General features: G+C 43.8%; 1 pseudogene; it reads right to left on the reverse strand.

Moving 5' to 3' along the window:
• Positions 1-254: 254 nt before the first annotated feature.
• LOC142461665 (high mobility group protein B3 pseudogene) lies at positions 255-3,999 on the reverse strand (annotated as a pseudogene).
• Positions 4,000-8,668: the final 4,669 nt, after the last annotated feature.

An 8,668-nucleotide genomic window follows, 5' to 3' on the forward strand; every position in this document is an offset into this window, starting at 1 on the left:
TGTGTGACCCTGTCTAATTACACTGAAATTCTTTTATAGAGCGTTTTTACTTGGGATTTGCATCATTACCATGTATCCCCACCTCCCTAAACTTGAATGATGACATATTTATCTGCACCAAAAAAAATGTGTAAGAAGCTCTATTGTTCTGGATTCTGTCCTAGGCAACAAACACTATTTAAGGAGTTGTAAGAGTTTTATTTTGAGAGGCCAAAATATTTTACTTTTTTTTTTGTTTACAAAGAAACCGTTCTTTATTCATCTTCCTCCTCCTCCTCCTCCTCCTCCTCCTCCTCTTCCTCCTCCTTATCTTCTTCATCTTCCTCTTCCACCTTTTTCCGGGTAACTTTGGCAGGACCTTTCGCACCTTCAAACTTGGCCTTAGACTTACAGTCCGCAACATCCTTTTCATACTTCTCCTTCAGCTTTGCCGCCTTGTTGATGTAAGGCTGCTTCTCGCTGTCACTCAAGTTATTCCACATCTCACCCAGTTTTTTGGCCACGTCACCCATGGAGATGCCAGGGTTTGTAGATTTGATCTTGGGGCGGAATTGAGAACAGAAGAGGAAGAATCCTGACGGTGGCCGTTTGGGAGCGTTGGTGTCCTTCTTCTTCTTGCCGCCCTTAGCTGGCCCATAATCCTTCATTTCCCGGTCATAGCGCACTTTGTCCGCCTTTGCCATCTCATCAAATTTGGATTTCTCCTTCCCAGACATGGTCTTCCACTGTTCAGAACACTTCTTGGAAAATTCGGCAAAATTGACAGAGACTTCCGGGTTTTTCTTCTTATGTTCCTCTCTGCACGTCTGCACAAAGAAGGCGTAAGCAGACATCTGGCCCTTTGGTTTCTTGGGGTCCCCTTTCACCATCCTGACTGTATTGTTCGGGCTCTGGGCAGCGCAGGGCACGACGCGCCGCTCGGCTCCCAGCCTCGCGCTCCAAAATATTTTACTTTTATGGGTAAGAATTGTATTTATAATATTTATAAATAATTTTATTTATAATATTGATCCCTAAAACTCACCCTCTGAGTCTGTGCTGATAAATAGGTCATCTTTAAAGAATGTTAAATCTTTTACCTAAAAGTTAATTCCACATGTAGCACCCTCTTGTTGGCGGCTGTTATCAGCTCTACCATTATTTTTTCCCCCTAATTGAACCTCAGCTTATTTCTCTTTCACCTTAAAAACGCAGCAAAAAGCCTTGTTCAAAATGAGATTTAGAAAATTGTTTTAATTGGTGACACAGAATTGCAGTGATTCGAATGAGTACAGTCGTAGGAAGGAAGCCGCACGCACTCTCTGTCACTCTAATGGGTTTTCGCGTGTGCCCTTTGTAGCCTATGGCCTTTCTTCCTTTTCCCTTTCAGGCTGTTGATAATACACATGCTACGATTTGAAGAAGACAGCTATTTGCCCCTGATTCTCAGAACCAGGGCTAAAAGCACCCCAGAAAGGACACAGGCTGCTTTTAGACAAAGTAATAGGGTGAACGCGTTCTTTATGATGAAAACGATGAAAGGGTGTTCTGGGTCTCGAATGGCATTCCATCGGGGAATATCGGGAAGGTCGGAGGTTCAATAAAGATCACTTTATTATGAGCTAAGAGAACTCGTCTGAGGTTTCATGTATTATTTTCTCCCTGGAATAACTCATTCAGACACTGGCTTCCCGGAGAGATGAGAAACCGGAGCAGTTTATGCCTGGATTGACATGGGTGACATGTACCTCAAACCTTTCTGACTCAGAAGTCGTTGGGTCCTTAGAAATAGGGCTGCCGTCCCGCAGGCCACACCAGCAGTATCTCCAGTATGGAAAATGAAAGTCATCTCTCAGGTGCTGGCTTTGGATAGACCCCAGCAAAGGATAATCAGTTTGGATTCTATAGCTTGCTCACAGCAGTACATAAAGAACAATGTGCCGAAAGGGGAAGCAGCCACAATAAATAATGGATTGCAAGATGCAAATACGGACAGAGATGGTTTCTGCCACGCTTTAATCTTGAGGTTCCTGAAGTCTTTAAAAAGTATGTGGCTTTCTGCACTCTTGAGCAGGACTGACAGTTTAATTGTCAAAATACCATGTGCAGAGGGGAGATGAAGCCAGTGAGAGAAATAGTTGCAATTTAATAATAAACAAGACGGAGGCAAAACAAAGCAAAATGTCCAGGAGAAGGAGAAGCTTCCAAGCAGCACATTTCCTGGGCCTGCACCCAAGCTAAATCAAGCAGCTGTTAATAAATGAGTCTTGTAAATGGAGAGCGGCCTTTCGCGTGGCTGAGGCTAAACTTCAGGTGCTTTACCGCAGACTACTCACAGACCCTGGCAGTCCTTATGAAGGTACACAAAGGGACATTTCAAGAAAAGTGTTCTCTTCACATTCTGATAATTGCTATTTTGTAACAGTATGAGACTGTGTCAACATTGGGCCAATATTTCTTCTCCTCCTTTCTGTCTAAATACAAATGCAACCAACATTTCTAGAAACCCACCTAGATTAATCACTATTCCCAGGGGTTTCATTAACTATGGATCACCGGTAGAGCTGGGGGTGCACGTGCTTTTAGTCAGCTGCTAAGAGGTCAACAGTTCAAACTCATCCAGTGTAGTTCATGGAATGAAAGTCTTGGAGATCTGCATTCATAAAAACTATCACCAGGAAAACCCTATGCGGCAGTTCTCCTCTGTGACACCTGGGGTTACCACGGGTCAGAAGTCAGACTTAATAGCATCTGACGTCACTGACACGATTTGAAGACTAACAGTTTGTTAAATGTTAGAATTCCATGTTTAACAATTAGACATACAAAGCCTGTGAAATAAAGAGTCACAGCAACATAGTGGGATATGCACTGAGCTGGCAACCACAAGGTCAGAGGTTCAAAACCACCAGCTTCGTCAAGGGAAAAAGATGAGGCCCTCTGGTCCCATAAAACTTTCATGTCTTTCACAATCGCAAGAAGTTGGAAACAACCCAAATTTCCATCAACAGATGAATGGATTAAAAAACTGTGGTACATACATATAGTGGAGTACTATGCATCGCTAAAAAGCAGTGATGAACGCATGAAGCATATTGCCGCATGTGAAGAACTGGAGGAAATTATGCTAAGTGAAGTAAACCAAGCACAAAAGGACAAGTATAACATGAGTCTGCTGAAGATATATATATATATATATATATATATATATATATATGTAAGTGCAAAAGGGGCACAGGGGAAAAAAAAACTACTGTATACAAGCACTCCAGGGGTGAGGTCCAGGTAGTATGGCAGGGGCCAGACCAAATCTAGGGGTACATATGGTAGCCAACTAAAATGGGGCTGGAGGGAGGAAAGGGGAAAGAAAAAAAAAGATGTGTGATGGGGGAATTGGACACTGACCCAACCAAGGGGAGGGTTTTGTTTGTGTCTTCACAGGGAAAGAAGGACCAGATATAAAGCCAGTGCCAGACGAATGCAGTGGGCCGGCAAGGAGTGGGGAGTCAGTGGAGGGGCCTGAGGGCTCGGGCCCCATACCAGCTACATGGACAACTGCCTCTCACCACAGAAGAATTTGTTTGAGAGGATGGCAGTGAAGCTGCAGCTAGGGGAGAGGGGCATGTTGGATCAAAGCAAATGGGAGCAAATGAAGGAAGAGGAAGAGAGAGTTGAGGACATCCTGGCTCATCAGGCCTGGAGGACGATATCCCCACTCTGAACAGCCAATGGACAGAGTGGACCATATGGCTGATCCCACTATGAGACACGCCATCCCTTGATGGCCCAGGGCCTTAAGGGGACAATACTGGAAACTTAGGGTTGGGACTGGCCCAGATTGACCCTGTGACACTGAGGCAAACCACTAAAAGCGTGTGGCAGAGCAACCATGGGAGCAGAGCAGGGAACCCCTGAGGGAGTACAAAGGAGATACTCTGGGGACAGAGCGTGTACCCAATCAGACCTGACAAAAGGACATGCCCAGAGATAAAAAATCAGACCTTGATCTATATACGGGTTTTTCTTTCTTTAAAATTTTTTTCTTTTAATTAATTTCTTTTTCTATGGGCAATTGGTTTCCCTCTTTTGTTGTCAACGCTGTGTTCTCACTCATCACCTATCTTGCTATGACTTGATTTTTGGTGCATATTATTATCTCTACAGATATATCTAGATAAGATAGACTGGATGAATAGTCTGGAGGCGAAAACAATGGGACCAATGGTTCCAGGGGGACACAGGAGAGGGGGAGGAGGGGATAAGGAGGTGGTGCTGAACAACCCAGGGACAGGGGAGCAATAAGTGATCCAAAATCAGTAGCATGGAGGGTGTGCGAGGCCTGGTAGGGATTCAGCAGGGGCAAGGTAACCGAGAGAAATTACTAAAATCCAAATAAAGGCTGAGTATGATAGTGGGACAAGAGGAAAGTTAAAGGAAATAGAGGAAAGAACTAGGTGACAAAGGGTATTTATAGAGGTCTAAATACTGGAATGTGTATATGTAAATATATTTATATAAGAGTGTGGGGAACAGATCTATGTGCATATATTTATAGGTTTAGTATTAAGGCATCAGATGGACATTGGGCCTCTCTACTCAAGCACTTACTCAATTCAAGAACACGTTGTTTTATTAAATTGGCATTCCCGGATGCACACCTTCCTGACACGATTGCTGAAGAAAAATGTGTGCATAAGCAAATGTTGTGAAGCAAGCTGATGGTGCCTGGCTATCAAAAGATATAGCATCTGGGGTCTTAAAGGCTTGAAGATAAACAAGCGGCCATCTAGCTGAGAAGCCTCAAAGCCCACATGAAAGAAGCACACCAGCCTGTCTGACCTTGAGGTGTAGAAGGGACCAGTTATCAGACATCAAAGAACTAAAAAGCATACTAGTGGGTGCCCACCTTCCTGACATGATTGCTGAAGACAAACATGTGCATAAGCAAATGTGGTGAAGAAAGCTAATGGTGCCCAGCTTTCAAAAGATATAGCATCAGGTATCAAGCAACAAAAAATCCTATCATTGTAAATGAGGGTGAGTGCAGAGTGGAGACTAAAAGCCCATTGGTAGTCAACCAGACACCCCCTTACTGAAGGGTTGCGGGGAGGAGATGAGCCAGTCAGGGTGCAGGGTAGCAATGATGAAACATATAACTTTCCCCTAGTTCTTAAATGCTTCCTCCACCCCCCCCCCCACTATCATGATCCCAATTCTACCTTACAAATCTGGCTAGCCCAGAGGATGTACATAGGTACAGAGAGCAACTGGAAACACAGGGAATCCAGGACAGATGACCCCTCCAGGACCAGGGGTGAGAGTGGCAATGCCTGGAGGGTGGAGAGAATGTGGGGTAGAAAGGGGGAAATGATTACAAGAAACTACGTATAGCCTTCTCCCTGGGGAATGTACAGTAGAGAAGAAGGTGGGGGGAGATGTTGGACAATGTAACATATGACAAAAATAACAATACTTTATGAATGATGAAGGGTTCATGAGGTAGGGGGGAGGGGAGGGAAGGGGAAAATGAGCAGCAGATATTAAGGGCTCAAGTAGAAGGCAAATGTTTTGAGAATGATGATGGCAATAAATGTACATATGTTCTTGACACAATGGATGGATGTACGGATCGTGATGAGAATTGTACGAGCCCCCAATAAAATGATTATAAAGAAAAACAACAAAAAAAGAACTTTCAAGTCTGAGCATCCCCATGAGGGCAGTTCTAGGCTGTCCTTTAGGGTCACTGTGAGTCGGAATCAACTCCATCATGGGGGTTGAGTAGATGTCATGAGAAGTCAGATACTACAACCGCAGTCTGCTGTAATTAGGACAGGTCCTGGGATCCCCTTTCTGCTAAAAGGGAGATCCTTTGTGGACGATCCCTAATAAAGACATTTTCTTCCTGTTCCAAAGGCAAGAACTATATCTCTAGATCCAAGATAACAAACAAAAAACATTTTGGAGGTACATTAGGCTACAGAAGGTAAAACAAACTATTCAGAAAAAGAGAGGGTTTCAGTGAAGGGCGAGAGGGGCGAGAAGACATTCTGAAAATAAAGTATGCGGTAGCGATCTTCTTTTCCCTGATTCTATTAGGACAAGGAAGGCCCTTAGCAGTAGAGTTGATGAGGATTTTGTGCTTGGAAGTCTGAGCTTTGAACAATTCCAGACAGACTTGGGATGTTCTCTATCTGATTCTAAGGGGCAAGCCACATAGCACAATTGTTTGACTACAAAGCAGACTGGGACAAGAAGGAAGAATCATCTCGTCAGAGAGAGAGAGAGATGATAACCAAAGGAAACAGACTCAAACACAGTCCATGAGCATCAGAGAGGTACACCACCACAGCATCACAGTAAATTGTTTCTGCCACTTACTTGTACTTTTGCTCATCCGGAAACCTCGGAGGTTCACTGAATCATGCACTGGGCTGCTAAGCACATGTTGCCAGTTCAAAAACACCCACTGCTTATCCGGGGACAGATGAGGCTGTTTTTAATAATTAGACATACAAAGCTTATAAAATAAAGAGCCACAGCAGCATAGTGGGATATGCACTGAGCTGCCAACCCCAAGGTCAGAGGTTCAAAACCACCAGCTTCTTCAAGGGAAAAGGATGAGGCCCTCTGGTCCCATAAAACCTTCAAGTCTGAGTCACCCAATGGGGGCAGTTCTGTGCTGTCCTACAGGGTCACTATGAGTGATGGATTGCCTAAGAAAGCAATGGTTCTACAGGGTCACGATAAGTCACAGTGAGTCTGGTTGCTTTTGTTTGTTTGTTTGTTCTGCTAAATGCATACTGAAATGTCTACAGTTCTAACTTGCACCGTGCAAGTTCAGTCATTGTAAGTTCAGTTGCTGTCCTTCTTGTATTCTCGCACTAAAGAACTTCTTCGTGAATGGTGTGCATTGATATCTGAACAGAGAGACTCACAGCCTGCAAAATTCTAACAGCTTAAACTAAGGAGCATCCTCCCTTCCACCCAGCTAAAATGCTAAGAATCACGAGTGATAACACGCGCCTTCAGAAATGGGAGTTGGTGTTATGTTTGTGGCTGGGAGGTGTTTCATCTGTGATGTCACAAGAACAGAGTTCAAGTAACTTGCCTGAGGGCAGCCCTTGTACAAACCACAGGCCCTTTAATATCCATTTTCCCACAGATTTCACAGAGGAGACGTTCGGTTGAGATAGCTTATGTCATGAATTCAGATCATGCTACTGGTCAGATGACTTTTAACAGGGGTTTTCTTTCTTCAAATTCTATCCTCTTGTTCATCTAGCCATTTTTTCCCTATGTAATCTACTGGTGCAGAGTTCCCAGGTGACTCTGGTTTATTTCTTTCTTTTTTTAAAACATTTTATTAGGGACTCATACAACTCTTATCACAATCCATACATATACATACATCAATTGTATAAAGCACTTCTGTACATTCTTTGCCCTAATCATTTTCAAAGCATTTGCTCTCCACTTAAGCCCTTTGCATCAAGTCCTCTTTTTCCCCCTCCCTCCCGCTCTCCCCTCCCTCATGAGCCCTTGATAATTTATAAATTATTATTTTGTGATATCTTGCCCTATCCAGTGTCTCCCTTCACCCCCTTTTCTGTTGTCCATCCCCCAGGGAGGAGGTCACATGTAGATCCTTGTAATCGGTTCCCTCTTTCCAACCCACTCACCCTCTACCCTCCCAGTATCTCCCCTCACATCCCTGGTCCTGAAGGGATCATCTGCCCTGGATTCCCTGTGCTTCCAGCTCCTTTCTGCACCAGTGTACATCCTCTGCTCTATCCAGACTTGCAAGGTAGAATTCGGATCATGGTAGTAGGGGTGGGGGAGGGAAGCATTTAGGAACTGGAGGATAGCTGCATTCTTCATTGGTGCTACATCGCACCCTGACTGACTCATCTCCTCCTCTTCTTAATAAGTCTCTACTCATAGACCACTGCTCTGAACTCCTCTTTTTCAATGCCATGCTGGATCTCATTGAACTAATTTTCTTTCTTTTCTATTCTTATTTCATGGTAGGTTGTTTTATTTGCAATTTGGGGGCATCCAAGTCATTTCATTAGGAGCTAATCCAGACATCGTAACATGCCATAGTTCAATCATATCAAACAATGTTGTACAATCATTACTAGTATCAGTTCCAAAACATGTTGTTCCTTTCTGAAGTACTTGATCTCAGCTCCCACTTACACCCCAACCCCCCACCCCCACCTCCAATCCTGTACTCTGAGGAGGCCTCATTCCAGTTGCTTTCCTTACAGATTCACCTATCCTGGGTCTCATATTCTGCAAAACATAGAAAAACACATAACAGAGACAACAGAGATCAAAAAGGCTACCAACAATTGCAAAATACAACAGAGACAGCCCCCAATATGAAAAAAGCACATAAAGTATTAAAAACCAGATCAAGCACAAAGTGTATCAGAAGGGAGATAAAGTGACAAGTTTTAACTGATCAAGTCAGATTTATCATTTTAATCAACTGTACTTGTCTGTCCCATGCTACCTGTCTGATAAGCAGCATGTTCCTCTCTCTCCCTTATGATTAAAGGGAACTCACTGGAGCTTCATCCCTGTGTGGCTCCTGCACATTTATTTGGGGCTCCCACTGCCATCCACTGCTTCTGCGCACTTTAAGCTCTGATACTACTCCCTCCTTCAGATTTGGATCATA

The sequence above is a fragment of the Tenrec ecaudatus genome, chromosome 11 (genome assembly GCF_050624435.1).
Source record: "Tenrec ecaudatus isolate mTenEca1 chromosome 11, mTenEca1.hap1, whole genome shotgun sequence".
NCBI classification, from domain to species: Eukaryota; Metazoa; Chordata; class Mammalia; order Afrosoricida; family Tenrecidae; genus Tenrec; species Tenrec ecaudatus.